A 21,450-nucleotide genomic window follows, 5' to 3' on the forward strand; every position below is an offset into this window, starting at 1 on the left:
GGAGATCAGAGGGCAACCTGCAGGAGTCATTTCTTGCTTTCTACTATATGAATCCTAGGGATCATGCTCGGGTCTTCTGATTTGGTACCAAGTGCTGAGCTATCAGGCCAACTGGAGAATACATTTTAGATACATATTGCTTACATTACTCTTTTCTAAGAGCATATCTGAATCTTTATCTGCCTTCCTGATGAAAAGTTTAACTGCAATCATTTGTTTTTCTTTCCTCTTCTTCCATATCTTGGAAAACTGCTACTGGCGAGCCCCTTGCAACCACCCAAGTACCACTTCCATTAGTGGTCTCAACCTGACACTGGGAGCCAATAGCTTACAGCCTGGACTTACAGACCCCAGAGACTTATAGTTCTAGACTCTCAGAGCTAGAGGCTATAGTGTGAAGTTTTTAAAGCCACAGACGTGTAGCTCCAGGAGCTCTATATGAGAGAGTTGCTTTGCACTTTGTATTATAGCAGCCTATCATCTGGCAGCTAATTTTACTGTTTTCATACCTTGGGTATCAGGGATCTCTGTCTGTTCTTTGCCACTGGAAATTCTCTCTATCTTCCTAGCCCTGGGTCTCTCAGCCCTGGTATTTGCAGTGTTGCCACCTTTCCTCTCCATATTCCGTTTGCTCATCAGTCTCAGCTGTCATACTCTGTTCATCTCTTCTCTTTCTAGTTCTACACTAGGTGCTTTCTAGATGTTTTCAGCCACCTTCTCAGGCTCTTGTTGCCTCTGCTTCTGCATTGCTGGGGTAGGAAGCCCTGGAATTTTGTCTTTATGTTACCATCTCAGCTTGCCCTATTCATGATAAGGACCAAAGACCATGAGTACATAAAATTCTATCAGACAAAGTTATTAAGGGCTAATGTTGAAACATTGGGAGAAATTCCCCAAACTTATACAAGGAGAAAACACACCACTTATGCTGCCAGAGAGCAGTGTGTTGTGTTTGTCTACAGCTTCTAGTTGTCTCACTCACGGCTTTGCTGCTGTGTGTCCTGACTTTTCGTCAGTCAAAAATCTCCAACATGCAACAATCAGAAACTTCAAATGTGCAATATACATGTAACTTTTATTCTCCTGATGTAATTGTTGTCTTGGAGGCTTTCTACTTCTGTCTGCTAATCACAGCCTAGGCCTGGAAACTTCTAGCCTCCATATAATCGTATTGTTTGTACCAGGCCTAGAATGTTTCCAGCATCTGAGACTTAATCCTGAATAAGTTCATCCTTTCTTGATTTTTCTGAACTCTGGCTGGCTGGTTCAATTCAGCTGTTCTGGCTCAAAACTTCTCTCCAAGCTAACTGACTCAATCTGGTTTCTCCTGACTTGCTCTGCTTAACTTCAAACTAACAATAGCAATGTGTTCTAATCTGGCTCCTTTTCATTCTCTGGCTTGCTCTGTCTTCACCTATGTCTTGCTTGTTCTCTTCTCAACCTGTCTATATAAATCTCCCCTAGTAAAACTGCTTCCCTAGCCTCTTCTCCTGAGAGTTGGGCATATTCTATTTGATCACATCTTTCTCTGATTTGTCAGATGGTCTCCCACTCAATTAGACACATGTTCAAACATGGGTGCTTCCTTCTACAAACTAACTTCAACCTCATTGTTTAAGCTTAATGCTGTTATACTAAGGGGATATCTGTATTCTATCTAGAGAGACTAAAGGTACGTGCTAAGTGCTGAGGCATACCATAATTAGAAGCACAGTTTTTCAGTAAATAACATGTAAATAATAATCATGGAGTTCACAGTGTGATCAAATATCCTGCAACAGTGCCAGCCTTTCTTTTTTCAAGTGTAAGGTGACTATTACAGGAAAATACTCAGCTTTAGTAAGAAAAGATGAAAGAGAGACAGTGCTTTCCAGAGTAACTGTAGGTAAGATCACTTAGAATTCAGAGAGAATAGATTGATGGGGGAAACCTTCCAGAAAAATTCAAGCTACTAGAATGGCTGGGAATGAGCAAGCTTCCTTGAAGTTGTGCTTGCAGTTGTTTGTAACTGGAGTTTATTGTTCACATAGCCAGAAGACAAGGAGGATAGTTCAGCTAATGTCAAAAAACATATGTTTAATTGATTGCTCTTTGCTCAAGGGTGTAAGAAATAAAGACCCAATTGGAGTCATTCCATAAAAGTTCAAAACTATTTAAGCCCATCTGATCAGTTTATTTAAATTAATAAAAGAGGAATATGGGTGCTTATAATGAAATTCTTGCAAATTTACTAACTGTATTTACCATTTCTGAATTCTTAGTCCAGAATATATAAAAATGTAATGTATCATGAAGATGGCCTAATAGTTCCAAATATTGGCTAAGATATTTTAAATTAGTGAAATATATCATGCTTGCCTACATTTCTTCTCTAAGCCTTAGTCTGAAAAAATCTATAGTTTCCATTTGTAAAAATATAATCAAAAATTAAAATTTAAAAGGTATTTGTGAGCAAATGACCTAAATGAAATATCTTTCATTATTATGTTTGCATCAAATGGGGGGTTTTACTTTCTACAAGGTTATTTTCTTTGATTTAGTTTTTATGGTTACATAAGAAGTTTTATAAACTCTAAGAATAGAGTGCTACAATAAAGTTATTTTATTGTGGAGAGTCTATAGAGAGTATGATCCCAAGAGCTTTTCACCATCCTACAGGACAATATTAACTAGCTTCATAATTTAGCAATTTCATTTCAGAATTGTCAATGTTACTCTCAACTGACTATGTGCATCAGTACTTCTTCATCCACTAGCTGGCTTGTCATTAGTTTTAACAAAGGCTACACAGATGCCCTGAAGTCTTTGATAATATTTAGATTTGTTGCCTTAAGTCTGGCTCCAGGGTACATCCTGCAGCCACTGCTTCTGACATCTGTATCCTTATCATTGTACTGTCAGAGGAATGCCCTGTGGTTCCTCATTGTCCCATGCCACCACATGCAACTATCTCTCTTCATTCGACACTGGGCTGTTCTGTTCCATCATTTCTCTGCTTTTTCTAAAAAAAGAAAAATCAACTACACTTTCCTTTAACTATTTTTCTCTCTCTTCTCTTTTTCTCATTTCTTCTTTTCTCTTTCCATGTTTGATTCCCTTCTCTCTTAACTCATCTTGTCTAAAGATGGAAGTATAGTTTACACTGCAGACAACTTTGGCTTCATGTTCCTCTGTCACTCATGTATTTAACACTGATACTTAAGAACACATGGAAGACAATGAGAGGGAAGAGTGGGTGAAAACACATTTATTTCAAAAAGTATTTTTTTTTGTGGCCAAAACACCATACTCCATGAAAGTATGCAAAGAAAGTGTTAAATTAAAAAAAATAGTCACACTACTCAACATTTTTGTATTTTTTAGCTTATTTTTCAGAATACTTTTTGGCAGAAAATCAGATTTTGTTAGTTTCTTAAGGACTACTACTTATAGTGATGGCCTCAAATGTATGACCCATTGTTGTAATTTCAAGTGATTTATTGACATAAACATCCAATCACCAGTCAGAGGCAGAGTTTTATTTCTAAGGACTCTGGGATGTTTATACACATTTTAATGTGTTTTCTAACTTTTTGAAGATTTTGAGTGAGGTATTTTTTGGTCTTTGAGTATGAATAAGGAATTTGTTCTTTTAAGAGGCAGGTCACTGCAGTAATAGTGAAAGAGCTGCTCTAATTTTGTAAGTGTGCTTTTCTTTACTGTACTTAAAAATCCACCTAGTCTGTAGAAGATGGAGACAATGCACAGCCTTGAGGAATGGGAGAAGTTGGATGAATGAGAAACAACGAAGTTTACTTTTATACTCTCAAGGTCTACCACAAAGAAAATAGTTTCTTTTAAATTCAATACTTACTTTATTTAATCCAGTATGTCTAAAATATTATATTAACCAAAATTCAATGTGAAATTATTAACAGGATACTTCCCCTCGTGTTTTTATACTAATCATTCAATTTCAAGTGTGTCTTTTGAACATCTCAGTTCAAACAAGCCACATTCCAAGGGCCCAGTCCCCTTTTAACTTGTGTATTTATTGTTAAGAACTTCTAGCTGAATTTGTAGATATTGGTCATTGTATCATTGTAAAGAGCAAGTCTTTCTAAATCTTAAAGATTGCATCTAATAGAGGGTCACTGATTTAAACCTGTCCTTACAGTTTTCCCTGCCCATATGAGAAGGAAAGCTCATAATGACTAGATCTTTGTTTTGTATCTCTGTCCTTAATGAGTCTTGCTTAGGCCCTGCTAAGGTTGTTACACCTTGAAATTTAAATCATCTGCATACAGGTGGGCAAGTGATGGCACATTACTATCAATCATGCACCTTCACCAAGGAAACAATGCAGATACCCAGCTAACTTCAAGATGATCTGACTGCACAAACCAGAAGAAACCTTACCCTTGCAGCCTTTCAGTATTGTAACTTGGCTAGGCCAAGGATTCTTATGGTATCTTGAAACCAAATCTCTGCAGTAGCAAAACAAAGATGATTCACTGGGTGGGTTATGTACAACTATATATACTATAGGTATATAAAAGCTATCTGTCTATCTATCTATCTATCTATCTATCTATCTATCTATCTATCATCTACCTACCTTCCATCCATCTATCCTTTTTCTCTATACCAACCATCTGTTTATCAGCTATCAATCTTCCCTAATAGAATTTAATTTCAGCCATGTTAAAAATTGTATGAAAATTTATTTATTTTCATTGATATTCCTCTTGCTCACAAGAATAATGACATTTTATATTTATTTAATTTACTTTTAAGTTGATAGATATAACTGTGTGTAATTATGGACAATATAATGTTTCAAAGAATATATACAATGTAGGCTGATTAGATTGTGCTATTTAACATAATTCTAGTATGTTTCACCTCATATAATTCTCATTTTTGTGATAAGAATATTCAAGACTCACCTTCTCCTCCTCCTCCTCCTCCTCCACCTCCTCCTCCTCCTCCTTCTTTCCGTTTTCACTATTTAAAAGCAAAGAGTATTTTATTCTGCAGAATTCTGACATGGTGGGGTCTACCATCTATCAAGATGGAGGTACTCCAGTGAGCTTAGAGGCCCTATTTAAAGCACATTAGGGGAATTCTAGTAGAAGGGTAGGTGACCTCTATCTTAACTTGTTGGTTCTATCTCTAGGGACATTCCAGAACCATTGCTTGGGTGTGGGGGGCTGGAAACTGTTGCTGGGGAAGCTTGGAAACTGTTGCTGAGGAAGTCTGGAAACTGTTGCTGATGCACACTGTTCTTCCCTCAGGCCACAACACTTACTTTCTTAATATTTTCTAAGAAGAGAGCACATCATCCTTATCTTTAGTGACCCAGCTGTGTGTCTTTTGCCTTCAATCCTCCTATCGAGTAGCAATTTTGCATCTGGAATGAAAGGAAAAGATACTGAATGCTTGGCTTTTTTTGCAAACAATCCTTCCTGATTCTACTTCAGGCATCATTATTCTGTTGTCTGAAATTTTACCCACTAAAGTTTTTACTACCTAGCTAACTTATTTATTATGTTAATTCTAGAGGGAACAGAGCAAGGATAATTATTTCTTTTGTACATTGATGAATTCCTAATCTTCAAAATAAGGTCTGGAGTGGAGGCACCATGACTCATGAGCTCGACAGATTCCATAGGCAACCACCTACTTTCTTGAGTCATATCTTGGGATATGGAGCCATCAGTTAGAAGTCTGGCTTTGATTGAAATACATGTGCTAGAGAGATCACAAGAAAAAGCTAAGCAATTATAGAAGAGTTACAAAGGGCCCCAGCTTCTCAGGTCCCACTGTTTGAATATTTTCAATACTTGGTCAAGCACTGTAATGAAGAAACTGAAAAGAGCCAGGTTTATTCATCATCATCTCATTATGACATCATGAGAGAGTCTTCTAATAAAAAACAGTCAACCAACTTGCACATCAACATCTGTTCTATAAGCAATAAGAGATACTAAATGAACATCTGTTAATTTTTGAAGTTATTTTCATATAGCTGTGATAACAAAAAACCAGACTTGAATGAAAAAGACAGTTGCCAAATGTATTGTTTATTCATTTATTTATAATATTTTATTGTGAGCATATGTCAGTCAGAGTAATGGTCACCGAGTTTAACACAAATTACAGGATGTAAGTAAGACTATAAGAGAACAATGGTCTATTGTGTTTCTGGGAAATCACTTTGTCTAGTCAGTATGTCTGAATGAGCGTAGTTACAGAAATGGAAGCACAGAGATGTTGAATTTGTTGTTGAACTATTTTAGATTAAACAATCCTTATTTTCTTAGAGTTTCTTGTATTTTCAGAATTTTTCTGTAGACAGGCATTATAAAAAGGAAGAGATGAGAGTTGTATTTTTTCCTGCCATCATTTAAAGTAGTTAATATACATTAGCCATACTTGTATAATACATATTAACCACAAGGTTCATACTAAAAAAGTCAAAATTAACCATTTTAAAGTATTGATAATCGCATGTAAATAATTACAACTACTTTGGGTTTAAAGTTGTTTTATATATTACTAGTGCATGATATTATGAAATTTCATTATAAATTATTTAGTATGTAAATATATAGATGCAGTTTATTTTTGTGAGAAGAGTAGCAAATTTTACTCTATATTTTTTAAAAAATTAAAACACAATTACTACTATATAATTTATTTTTATTACATTTATCTATTTATTTATGGTGTGTGTGTGTGTAAATGTGTGAGCAACTTAACACTTCTGTGGAGGTCACAGAATGACTTACAGGGACTGTTTCTGTCCTTACAATGTATGACTGTAGTGTCTGCTATCAGAGACCCATTGCATCAGCCAGCAACAGTTAATAATTCAGAATCACCAGCAGTATTTGTGGTTACTTGTACAGTGGTGGAAAAATTTGAAATAGAGTGTTTCTAGACAGAAATGCTCAGAGATGATAGAGAAATTACTAACCTTTCTCCTAAAACCAATGTCAAACATGAGCAAATGGGAGCTTTAAAAGTATATCACTAATGATCTGTGGCAAAGGGGCTTTCAAAAAGACAGTGTTCCATGAGTATATATGGCTCCTGAGTAGACATCCCCTCTGTAAATGCAGAGGGAAACATCTGCTGGGAGCCTAGGACTGTTATTGGCAAGTTTGGTTAACTTTTGGAATAATCTGAAAACAGATTAAACGACTAACAAGTGGATCCCACTGGGAAGGCCTATGCTTTCACTCGAGTTTGAGCATCAAAGCCCTTCAGATCATGGTAACAATTCATACTGAATTTAGTCCTATGGACCTTTTCTAATGATGACATTCTAACCTCCAAGACAGAAGTAATAGAAAGTAGAGTCTTTGGGAGATGTTTAGCTTGTGAGAGTGAAGCTGTCATGAATGAATTTCATGTAATTTGTATGAAAGAGACTCCTCAATTCTGTTGGCTCATGAACATGCAGTGAGAAGACTGGCATCTCTCAGGAAGTTGATCTTCATTAGACAGCAGATCTGTTGAGATTTGGATGCTGAAATTCTTACATTGGAGAACTGTGAAAGAGAAACTAGTTTAAGCCATGCATTATTAGCTCTCTTCTCTGTCACTTTGAACATTCTAAGACATGGCCCTTTTGTATTTGTCACATGTGATATAACTTCATATTTCACAATTTTAACCTGGAACTATATGGAGAAAGGAATTGTCTGGTTCCCACCTGTGTATGATTGGCAGGAGTGTGGTCTGAATACTCATCTATATCTATTACTAACTTTCAACAGTTTCTTATAGTTTCAACAGTTGCTTTCAGTCTTCAGCCTTACAGTATCAGAGTTATTTGTCGGTTATGTGAAGTAGTGTGATAATTTAAAGTGCCCTGCTTATAGAGTTCTGCTTCTTAGTGTCTTTGATCAAAGTGAGGCTGAAAGAGAATCAATCCACTCACCATTGTTAAAGCCATGCACGCAGCCCACATATTCACTTCATTCCTGTTGTATGAACTTGGCTGGATAGCAAAGGGCTTATATTCTTTCTTTCCCTCAGTCTTGCACAAAGAAAGCGCCATTAATTTTACAAGTTTTCATGATGACTGCAAATGATGTGGGTACATTTACTAACATAAAACCTCAGTGGATTTCATTCAGCTCAATTTATCAATATTCCATTTATTTCAATGAATATTTTCTTACTCTTTCTCTATGTATGTCACTACCCACATGCCACAGAGACAGGATTTTCTTCTGGAAGTGAAAGTAATAGGAAAGACAACATCAAGATTTTAAAGTTAGCTCATGGCAGAAGAGATATGGGAAGGCAAGGATGGTAGAGGAAATGCAATGAAGTTAGTGGTGGTTAGAAAGAACTCCTTGTTTGTTTGTTTGTTTGCTTTTTATTTCCTGTTAACCTTCTAGTATCTACTGGTACTTTTTATTGCCTAAGCCAGTAAATAAGAAGATAGTCACCCACTTCTAAGTCACCTAGTCCAATAATGAGAAGAGCTGACCAAGGACCATGGATAGGTCTATGGCCATCTGGCCTCCAATCTTTATCACCATTCCCTGGCTCCCAACTCCAGGAGAGACATCCTTCTCAACCAGAGGACATGCCAGCCACCAGAACCACAGGTAGCTCACCTGACCCAGCACTGTCCCCACTCTGAGACTACCTATCATACCCCCAATCATCCCACCCTTCTTCATCAACCTATTCAGCTCCCAACTCCTACAAAGTACCGGGATGGACCACAGGCCATGCTAGCTTCCATTACTTCAGTACCCAATTCAGATAGAGACCTCCATCTTAACCACAGGCCTTCTAGCTAGAAGACCTGAGAGCAACCAAGGCAAAAATCACCCATCAACAAAGATCAACTGTCAAAACAGCACCTAGACTTACAATTACCCCAAACTCAGATGTAAGCATAAAAACAGAACCAACAAGAGACAAGGCAATATATTATTACCAGAGCTCAATTATCCTATTGCAGCAAGCCCTGACTATTCCAACACAGCTGAAACTCAAGAAAATAACCTTAAAACCAACTGTATGAAGATGCTAGGAGACCTTAAAGAAAAAATGAATAAATCCCTGAAATAAATTGAGAAAAAGACAAACAAAAAATTGAAGGAAATGAGTAAATCACTTAAAGAAAGCCAAGAAAAAAACCCTAACAAACAAGTAAACAGTGGAGGAAAATGAATAAAACTGTTCAGTACCTGAGAATGAAAACAGAAACCATAAGAAAACACAAACAGGAAATTCTGGAAATGAAAAGTCTAGGTAAGTGAACAGGAACAACACAAGCAAGCAAAAATAAATAAACAAACAAATAAATAAATAAAGCCCCAAACCAACCAACCAGCCAACCCCCCCAAAAAACACAAAACCAAAAAAAGCGCCAAGAGCTAGAAGAAAGAATGTCTAATCTCAGGTGTTGAAGGTGTGATAGAAAAATAGATATATCAGTCAAAGAAAATGTTAAGTCTAAAAATTTGCTGACATCAAATATGTAGGAAATTTGGGACACTATGAAAAAAATCAAATTTAAGAATAATAGAAAGAGAAAAAGGAGAAGAATCCTGGATCAAAGGTCCAGAAAATATTTTTAACAAAATCACAGAAGAAAAATTTTCTAATGTAAAGGAGGACATTTCTTTAAGAGTATAAGAAGGTTACAGAACACTAAATAGATTGTACCATAAAAAGAAGTACCTTCACCATATAAGAATCAGAACAAAATAAAAATACTAAAAGTTTCAAGTAAAATGAGCAAGTGACATATAAAATGAGCAAGTAGACCTATTGGAATTACACCTGGACTTTTAACACAGGCTATTAAATCCAGAGGGGCTTGGACAGATGTCCTACAGACATTAAGAAATCATGGATGTCAGATATTTCATGACAAAGTCAAACAATATCTATCTACAAATTTAGCCCTACAGAAGATTCTAGACCAAAATATTCCAACCCAAATAGATAACTACTGATGATAACACAGCAAATAAATAATCTCACATGGCAATACAAAAAAAGAAACACACACACACACACACACACACACGTACCTTATCACTACCACCACCACCACCTCCAGCAAAATAACAGGATTTAACAATCATTGGTTATTAAGGTCTCTCAATATCAATGGACTTAGTTCCTCTATAAAAGGACACAGATTAACAGAATGAATGTAGAAATAGGATTCATCTTTCTGAAGCATATAGGAAAGACACATCAACATCAAATATAGACATTACCTCAAAGTAAAAGGTTGGAAAAAGATTTTCCAAGCAAATTGCCCCAAGGGAAAAAACTGGTGTAGCCATTCTCATATCTAACAAAATGGATTTCAAACAAAAACTAATCAAAAGAGACATTGAAGGACATGTCATATTCATCAAAGGAAAAAAATTCATCAAGATGATCTTTTAATTTTAACATATTTGTCCACAAGTTAAAGGACAACAGAATTTCTAAAACAAAGACAATAAAACAAAAATATTACTTAAGCTGAAATCACATATCAACCTTCACACATTGATAGTGGGAAATTTCAATATCCTGTCATCCAGTCAAAAACTAAAAACATACTTGAGCTAAGAGATCTAACTAACTAAATGGACCTAACAGATATCTACAGAACATTTCACCCAAGCATAAAACTCAGTACCCCACTGAATTTATTCCAAAATTGGCCATGTACTCAGTCATAAAACAAGTCTCAAAAGATACAAGAAAATTGAAATAACACCCTGTATCCAGTGGAATACCAAAGATTAAAGCACTATTTCAACAACAACAACAACAACAACAATAACAACAACAGAAATAATAGAAAACCTACAAACTTAGAGAGACTGATCAACTCTACTGAATGAAAAATGGGTTAAGGCACAAGTAAAGAAGAAAATTGAAAACTTCCTAGAATTCGATGAAGATGAATCCACCACATACCCATACTTATACAACATAATGAAAGTGGTGCTAAAGAAAAAAGCTCATAGCACTACGTGCTCACATAAAGAAATTGAAAATATCTCATAGTAGCGAATTAACAGCACACCTGAAAGCTCTAGAACACCCACGAGGTGTAGATGTCAGGAAATGATCAAATGGAGAGTTGAAAATCAATAGAATAAAGAAAAAGAGAACAGTACAAACAATCAATGAAAAAAAAGAGTTGGCTCTTTGAGAAAAGCAACAAGATAGATAACCCACTATCCAAACTAACTAAGAGAAGGAGATAGAAATCCATTAACCATATCAAAAATGAAAATGATATGATTTGTTGTCATAACAAACAACCCTAAGAAAATCCAAAGAATTATTAGGCTACACTTTAAAAACCTTTACTCCATGAAATTGTAAAATCTAAAAGAAATTGATAATTTTCCTGATGACTTTTTTCATTTCTACTTGTTCTTCTATTCCATTTGTTGGCATAGTTTGTCTTTTTCTTGAGAAACAAAGATTCACTTAGATGTCTGTCTGTCTGTCTGTCTGTCTGTCTGTCTGTTGAATTCAATATTATTTAATCTTGGCGGAGGGTTCAGCTACCTATCCCAATGGTCTAGGTTCCCAAATAAAAGACACACATACACAGCCTTTATATTTTAAAATGCCTTAAACAGCACAATAGCTGGACCACTGCCTAACCTCTATGCTGTTAACATCTACCTCCCACTGATAATCTCAAGTTAATACTTACTAATTCTATGTGCTATTGCGGCTGGTCTAGATACAGTTAGGCTCCTTCACATGGCAGCTATGCCTCTCTGTCCTTCACTCTTCTCAGGCTTGGGGTCTCTCCTCTCCTCCATATTCTCTGGACATGGCAGATCTCCCTTCTCCTTTCTCCTCTTCTCCTGGTCCTGGGAAATTCCAAAAATCTGCCTCTGTCTGTCTTTCCCAGCTGTTGGCTGTTAGCTTCTTTATTTACCACTCAGAACTAACTGGGATAGGTTCCTAAAAGCTACATGCAGACTCTCTAGTCCACTCTAATGCAAGCAGGTTTTTTTGGGGTGTGTGTGTGTGTGTGGGGAAACACAACTAGCATTTGTAATACAGGCAGCTACATCTGTCTATGGCATGATTCATCAAGATGTAGGGGCTTTTCTATCCTTTCGTAGTTGAGGTGGTCCACTAGAAGTGTTCATTTCTGGCAATGAATATGCAAAAGAATACATGTATGAATTCTTTCTAAGAAAATTGGCACTCTGCTTACATCATTTACCTGTGTCAAGTTTGCTTTTGTACTAGGGGAGTGGGTGTGAGTCAGGAAAAACTGATTAGGCCTGGACTTCAACAAGGATCTAGAGAGACAATGGATACATATATATAACCAACCCACTCAAATTCAGAGAATACAATGCAAACTTCCAAAACATGCATTCTGATGCATTTTTTTTTTATATAAGGACACAGTCCCTCCAACCCTCACCGCTGAGGTGACATGACCAACTTCAAATCACTCACTCTGTTTTGCAATATGTACATCCCATTAGCCCAGTGACCCTCAAAGCAAATGTGCTAAAATAGAAAGTTCACTTCAATCTGAAAGTTGCAAGTGTAATTTTGGGCCTTGAGCCTCCAAGTTTGCCATAAGCAGAGATCTTTCATCCCTTCTCTTTATTACATTTTTATCTTTCTCAATAACATCAATAATTAATGCAGCTACCAAAGCTTCTCTTTCTCTGAGGTGAATACTAAGTTCTTTGACGTAATTAATATATTTCATTCACCATTCAAGATTAGTTTCTGGCCTTTCTGAGGTCCAGTCCCTCCCCCGAGTCTTTGCCCATTTGAATCCTGTACATTTTGGTTGGTGGGCAAGGAGGAAAGCTCAATATCTGTTTGTGAGAGGGGGAGTGTAAAAGAGAACACCTTCCTAGCCAGTTTGTCTTGGTCTCCTATGTGTGCTCTCACTGGCCACAGATGTTTTACACTTTATTTTCAGAAGAGCTTAATGGTTCATCTCTACTATTTATAAAATCGAAGGGCTTTGCATCTTACTTGGATCTTGTTAGCAACATATACCTCAGCTCTCTTCTCCGCCTTTTACTTTCTGTGAGTGACTGGGGTAGTAATATATGAAAAGTAGTTTGCTTGTACACTACCTCACACAGATCAACCACTAGAATACAGCTGAAGGAAGTCAGGCTCAGCTGCCTACAATAAGTCTATCCAGTCCATCAAGAGAAACAAAAGAGATGCATACCCAATCCTCTGCCTCATTGTCCTAGACGACGGAAGGATGGTGGGAAGGAACTCAAGATCATGTTTCCAGCTTCAATATACGTTTATCTCAATGTCTTTCCTTATTCTCCTCAGAAATATTAACAGAAAACTTTGTCTCTCTATTGTGAGTTGTATAGAAATAAGTCAATCTCCTTAAACATTGTCAATTTTCAAAATGTCAAAGTGTCATCTCTTTATCTTAAAGGGAACACAAAGAATAAAATTCTTGAATTATAGAATGGGATTAAATTGGAGGGTAGAAAAGAAAAATAAATGGGTAAAGTTAACCAGTAAGTTTTTATTTTTGTTACACATGATATATAAACTGGTTCCATTATTTTTATAAATGAATCAGATATTAATTGTTAATTAACATGTCAATTGATGATTTACATTTGATTTTTTATATATATTATGAAACTAGACTAACAATCAAGAGAAAACAGGAATAACTTTATATTAGTTTATATTTTACTTATCAATATTGTGGTCTTTGTTCCAACAGGAAACAACAAATAGTTTTAATGAAGCATTGTTTGGACTGTGGGCATGTCTGTGGGGTATGATCTTAGTTAATTGTTATAGAAGATTCAGCCCATGGGCAGGGAAGATTTTGAATACTCTAAGAATGAAGAATTACAGCTGTGTACAAACAAGCGAGGATGCATACACATTTCTCTGTTATTGGTGTGGATGTAATGTGGTCAGCTGTTTGAAGATTCTTTTGGTGTGACCTCTCCACAGTGATGATCTATAACCTGGAACTGTAAATAATCCTCTTTTCCTCTTAAGTATTTTTTCCAGTCAGGACATTTTACCATAGTGACAGAAACCAGTCTAGAATAGTTTTTGCTTTGTTATGAGCTTTCTGTCTTTATGAACTAGGTGAGGATGTAGGGTCACTTATATTAATGTATACAACTTTACATTCTTTTCCTCTATTAATATTTTGCAAATAATTAGTTTATGGGAAGCAAACTGAATTAAAATATTGTTATTATGGATTATATTTATAATTATAAACTTATTTGTGTTCTAAGTGGATCTTTTCGCACTTTGTCCCATCTGAAATATATTTTCCTTTTGAAGAGCTTTCTTGCATTCCACAAGGTCACTTTTATTTTACTCCCCTTCTATATCTTTCTTTGGAAAATTTCATGCTTACTTCCTTATCCATTGAGTACCTGCTTTGCCAGTTTCTATACCTGTTTTTATAATGCAAGTTTATTCTCTAAGACATAGAACGTTTAGTGTTAGAATCTCTCATGTTAATGTCAGTGTAATTTTTCTTTTTATTTGTCCATTAACAATAATATTGGTAATAAAAATGATTCACAGGAAAAGACAGTTTTTGCAAGTACTGATGTGAAGGGCTATTTGTGAAATCGGTCCAATTGTGTGAAGTTTCTCAGCTTATAACTGATGTTATAAATCACAGATCATGTGGTTAATCTTCTGAGCACTTCAATAAAAACGATCCAACTTTTCAGCCTCCCACAGATTTCAATTGCAGGCATAGGTCTGTCTTGCCTATAAACTTAGGGTCAATAAACAGGTTAGAGATAAATAGAGAAGAATTTTTATTAAAAATGATATGCGATAGTGAGGAAAGGTTATCTAATTGTAGAAAAATAGGCATCTGAAGAGATTTTGAAGTTTAGAAGCAGGATATCTATAAATTGCTGGAACAACATTGGGCTAATGATGTCAACTTAAAATCCTGCATTAGATTGTGGCCAACTGATCTTTTTAACATTGTCTCCACTTTTAGTGAGCTCTTCAAAAGGCTATAATATTCTTTCAGATGCATTAGGTTTATTAAGAAAGATCTACTTTTATCTGCTAGGTGGAGAGCTTTTGCAAAAATTGCTCTATTTCAATTCAGACATGTGGAAGTAATTGAGAGGGACTTTTTTTCAAACTGTGATATTTTTATTTACTTTTTATATGCTATACATTTTAAATCTGTGTGTTTTAATGGCACACTATAGTACAAAGAGTAGAAGTTAAGAGTTAATGCCTTTATTTATTTACACTATTAATTAGTTCCCTGAGTAGAGTCAGATGACTTATCATCTTAGTCAGAGTTTGTATTTCTGCATATAACATGGCCATGAAGCACATAGGGGAGGGAAGGGCTTATTCAGCTTACACTTCCACATTGCTGTTCATCACAAAAGAAAGTCAGGACAGGAAGTCACACAGAGCAGGATCTTGGAGGAAGGAGCTGATGCAGAGACCGTGAAAGGATGCTATTTACTGTATTGCTTCCCTTGGCTACCTCAGCTTGCTTTCTTATAGAGCCCAGGACTACCAGCCCAGGAATAGCACCACCTACAATGGGCTGGAAACTCCCCCTTTGATCACTGAGAAAATACCTTACTTTTGGATGTCATGGAGGCATTTCCTCAAGAGAAACTCCTTGTGCCAAGTTGACACATAAAACAGCCAGTACACTTACTGTGTGAACTGAGCTTCATAGTGAGAAGAAGACAGCCGAGGAAGCATATGCATTCCTTATCACCAAAGATACTCAGAAAACAGAAATTATCGGTGTCTTTCCATATCCTGTGTCCCTATATATTTTATTTTCCAGTGTATCTTTCCTTCACTACTAATTGTAGAAAAGTAGTCCCAACGTGGTGCACCATTAAAAGATCTGAACACTATAAGATATTTTCAGAGACTTTGCTCAGAGAGATTAGACAGGTAAGTTATGAGAATAGAGACAATAATTATAAGCAGGAGGCATCTTTTCATGTGAGTTTGTGAAATTATCTTACCATGAAGAATTCTGATATTTAGAAGAAAATCCTTAGAAAATAAAATAAAACCAAAACAAAGAAAACAATAAGTAGAAAAGAAGTGATGAGACACACTCAGGAAAATGCTAACAGATAATGGAAAAAAAAAGACATACTTCATTACATCAAACAAGATTGTAGGTCTTAATTAGTTTTCTACTGCTGTGATCAGGTACCAAAACCAAGTTAACATATAAAATAAGATGTTTATTGGACTTATAGTTTCAGAGTCCATTACCATCATAGTGGGGAGCATGGTTGCAGGTGTGCAGGCTTTGCACTAGAACAATAGCTGAGAGCTCACATCCACAAGAAGGATGGAAGGAGAAAGAGGAGAGAGAGAGAGAGAGAGAGAGATCTAACTGGGAATGGTGTGAGTTTTTTGCAACTTCAAAGTCACCTTCCCATGACACATCTCCTCCAACAAAGCCACACTTCCTAGTCCTTCCAAAATAGTCCCAAACAGTTCCACCAAGTAGAGAACAAGCATTTAATTATATGAGCCTGTGGTCTATTATTTTTCAAACCACTGCAAGGACTAAAGTATTTAATAGAACAAAAAGAGTTTTTTTGTAGTGATAACATTCCAACTCCTAATAAGTTTATAAATAGATTGTGGAAATATTACTATAGGGTTACATAATCTAATGTTAATAAAATAAACAGGAAACACCCAAACAGGAAGCATATTATCATGTCTCATCTCCTTCAGAATTGTTGTAATGGATTTGAAAGAAAATAAGAAAGTCATAAATATTATAATGGTCAGTTTCCAAGGTTGAATAGGTAGAAAGAAATCTGCTAAACTCTACATTTCCTTTTTGTATTTTTATTTCTCCTGTTTTTTATAATTACTCCTGTAATTTGTAAAACATTCAATAAAAAAAAAAAGTTTGCCCTTCAAAACTAAATCTGACATTGGCCAAGGACAAGAAAATGGGCTTCAGGCAGGAATCTGACATTAGGCTAGAACAAAGGAGTAATTTCATGCAGAAATCTAAATCTTAGGCTAGAACAAAGAAGTAGGCTTCAGGAGTGAAAATGACTTTGGGCTAGGACAGGGAACTAGGCTCAGATATTTTGGTCATCCTGATTAGCCCTTAGAAACAGTGATAATGGGAGTGATCATGGGACTTTGTTTATTGCCTTGCTTATTTTTTGACTATTTGTGTTTATTGTCTTGCTTGTTCCTTGACTATTTGCATCTATTGCTCGTTCCTCAACCTAGAACTGACCTTAACACTTGCATGTAATTAAAATAGTATAAAAGAAGATTTGGGAAAAAAAAGCTTCAACAAACAATCATTGGATGAACCCAAGACAGACAAATAAAGAAGTGAATAAATAATATTTAGCAATGAGTCTCATTGAGAAAGAGCCATGAAAACCTTATTTGGAGATTTGAAACCTAAGTCACTGGACACTTAACAGAACTAGAGAGTCCTGGGAGAAAAATGGGCACTTAGATAATACATTGTCAGGTGACAGAAGCAGAGGGGACTCCATAGTCTTACACATACACACACATACACATACACACACACACACACACACACACACACACACACAGGTCTCTCAGAGCAGAAGTAGATGGTGGAGTTTGAAGCTTACAAATTGTATCCTTCACCTTACTATCCAAACACCTATGGAATAAACATTTGATTTGATGCGTTAACTAGCTAGTGGGCAGATTTTTAGGATTTGCACTTGGGATTTCATTGTTCATTTTATTACCTTGCACTAACTCTCATATAGGCATGAATGAATTACCCTGAACAAAGATAGAGTGCTAGATAATACCATTCCATTTAAGTCATATGATAATGCCTAACCTAGTGAGCTTAGCTTCATGTGATTAAGTACTGAATGAAGTTCTTTTGATAATTGGTCCCCCACCATAATGTATATGTGCCACATTTTCATAATCTATTCATTTGTTAATGAGCATCTAGGCTGATGCCATTCCCATTGTCCATAGGATAGCTATGGATAAGGATAAGCAAGGATCTTTGTAGGAGGATGAAAATTTCTGAAAGTTCTTGAAGGGGGATAATAGTAGGATGTAGATGGTATAATGAAAGAAAGGGGAATATTAAAGAAGAATGGTAGGAAATCACAAACAAAGATGTTGGAGGATGGATGTCTGTACTAAGGATGTCACAAAAGTCCATAATCATACTGTTATACAAGCTTACTAAAAATCACAACTAAAAAGAAAATTTGAATGGATATACCATACACCAGAGAGGCATTGAAGAGGCCAGCTCGGGAACTTTGGAACACTTTTCCCTCCAGAAGGGAAAGGCTAATTAACATTCCTCAGACAACAGGAGAGAGAACCAACCTTTGGGCCTGGACACATTCCACACGACAGAGTTTTGGCCATGCATAGACAAGGGAAGTCCTTGCCACCTCATTCCCTAAGGACCAATCAGTTTAAAAGTCCAACTGTTCTGCCAATAATATTATGCCTAGTTGCTGTTTCTCTATGCTGCCCCTGGAAACTATATAAATGTCCATTCAATGAGCTGCCAGGGGGTTGTCTCCTCTCCTTTTGGATGCAGGATGACCCCAGCATGCTGGAACAATAAAATTTCTCTTGCTTTTGCATCGATCCCCAGCTCCACATTGTTCACTTAGGGGGCTCCCAGTAAGCTAAGGCTCGTCAGAACCTTACAGTATATTACTAATCCCAGAAACCATAGATGATTAAACAAGAGTTTAGTGCCAAGTGTAGAGTTGTCAGAAGGTTATCAGAGAGGTCCCAAACAACACAGCCTGTTGCCATTGTTCTTGGCTGCCCTTTAGAACTTGATACTAAGAGCCTGTTTCTGAAGACAACATGATTTTGTCAAAGGAAATGGAGAGATCGTCTTGGATTGATGGGAAAGCTCCTTCCATGCTGGGTAGCTTTCATAGCGTGAAAATGCCTTCTGAACACGGAAACTAGTGTTCTCATGACCTCACTATAGCTACAGTTGTCTGCATATGATGGGTATAAGACTGGACCCATCAAAGGTTCATGAGGGAAACGCAAAAGATTAAGGCTGCCTCTCCCATTCTGAGAGATGATTGACATTTAATGGTATCTGGAGTAACGGATGTCAGTCTCTTCACTAGGGTACCTGCTGCAAAGTGGCCAATGCTTCAGTAAATGACCTAGCCATTCCATGTAAACAACTCCATTTAAACTCACTGGGTCTCCCTTTCTCTCTCTCTCTCTCTCTCTCTCTCTCTCTCTCTCTCTCTCTCTGTCTCTCTCTGTCTCTCTGTCTCTCTCTCTCTCTCTCTCTCTCTCTCTCTCTCTCTCTCTCTGTCTCTCTCTCTCTCTCTCTGTCTCTCTCTCTCTCTCTCTCTCTCTCTGTCACATACACACACCATTAAAGTGGGGGGAGGAGTGTAAGACAAGGGTTTCATCAGAAGATGGAATGCAAATGAGACAGAGTAATTGAGAATGACAAGGACTAAAGTTCATTGTGTACAGGTATATAGCTATTAAATACTAAAAATAACATGGGATAAAAAGAATAAATCAAATTAAATATATATCCCCACTACTTATGGAAACCCCCAAAAGTAAACTAAAATTAGAAATTGCTAGCAAGATAATCTATTTTTGCTAAAGTTCTTTATTTAACTGAGCTCAAATTATTAAAGGGACTATGATGAGTATGTGGGTTAGAAATAGAGGGAAACATCATTGTCTGACAGGGAAAGAGATGTCCATGGAAGACAGGAACTCAGTTTGGGAGCAGAAATGAAGAAAAGCATGTCTGTAAAACTTTAAATAAGAAGGTTGGTAAAGATCACCATGAGTGAGGTAACCCAGACCCAGAAAGATAAACATAGCAAGTCCTCAACCTTGAGATCCATGTCATGAGAGGGAGGCCACCCTTGACACTGTTGTTTCTATTCTGCCATACTTGCAAACAGGTTTCATCAAAGCGACTTCACCCAGCAACTGATGGAAACTGATGGAGAGAACCATAGCCAAACATTAGGCAGAGCCTGGGATCTCAATCCTGAGGCTGAAAGGGAAGAAAGATTAAAGGAACTAAAGGGTCAAGAACACCACAAGAAAACTTACAGAATCAACTACCCTGGGCTCATAAGAGCCCATAAAGACTGAACTGCCAACCAGAAAGCATGCATGGAACAGATCTAGGCCCTCTGCTCTGCATATATGTAACAGTTATGCAGTTTGGCCTTCAGCTGGACCTCTAACAATTAGAGCAGGGGCTGTCTCAGACTCTGATGCCTACCTTTGGATCCCTTACTCCTAACTGGGCTTCCTTAACTAGCCTGAAAAGAATATGTGCCTAGTCTTACTGCAACTTGATATACCAAGGCTGGTTGATAACCATGGAAGGCCTTCACTCTTCTGAGAAAGGGAGATGGGGAGAGAATGTAGGTGAGAATAAGAGACTGGGAGGAGTAAACGGATAGATTCTGGGATCTGAGATGTAAAGTAAATAAACTAAATAAAAAAGAGAGAAAAAAGAAGGTTGATCTGTAGAATGGTAAACTTTTTGAAAGTTACTTATTTGTTTTTATTAGTGTGCATTATATGTATGTGTGTATCTGATATGGGTGTATGCACATGAATATGGCAGAGGCAGAGGGCCTAGGAATCTCATCTCTGTCCTGGACCAGGACCTGGTGCTATAGGCAGTTTTGAATTTACTGTGTATGGATCCAAACTTGCAACCTCTAGAAGAGTTGTAAAAACACTAGACTGCTGAGTCATCTCTCTAGCCCTGTAAGTTTCTTAAGTAATATTCTTATTAGTTAATTTTTATTTTCAATTGGGCAGTATTGGTGATTCTAATTAAGGCCTTCTGCTAGGTAAGCTCTGTACCACTGAGATCCATCCCAGCCTTTTTCTTCCTTTTATCTATTATTTTGACATGTGGTCTGAAGCAGGACTTGAGCTTGGAATCCTGCTTCAACCTTCCACACACAGCTGGGACAACAGATATGTATCACTATGTCCACCTCTTTTAATTCTTGTCAAATTTCCCGAAGAGTTCAACTTATTATTTGATGTCATTTTATATACGTCTTTCTTATTTAGTGCTGATTTATGTGTTTAGTATTAGAGTCCCACTGTAATCCACCTCTTACAACAACTGTGATTTATAAGCAAGAACACCATGTAGAACTAAATATTCTTTTCTATGTTTTTAATTGCTTTTACTAGTTTTATGCAATATAATATTTGATTTAATAATGGTCTTATAAAAACATTCTCAGATCTGCATATAATGCATTTTGATCATATTTACTTCCATTTCCCTCTCTTGGATCCCTTCCTCCTCTGACGACCCATTTCTTTACAATTCCCCCTCCTACTTTGTAGGCCTACCTTTTGAGCTACTAGATTGGGTTCTTATATCTACCACTCTTCCAACACTTATTCAAA

The sequence above is a fragment of the Grammomys surdaster genome, unplaced genomic scaffold (assembly GCF_004785775.1).
Source record: "Grammomys surdaster isolate TR1022 unplaced genomic scaffold, NIH_TR_1.0 138, whole genome shotgun sequence".
Lineage (NCBI taxonomy): Eukaryota > Metazoa > Chordata > Mammalia > Rodentia > Muridae > Grammomys > Grammomys surdaster.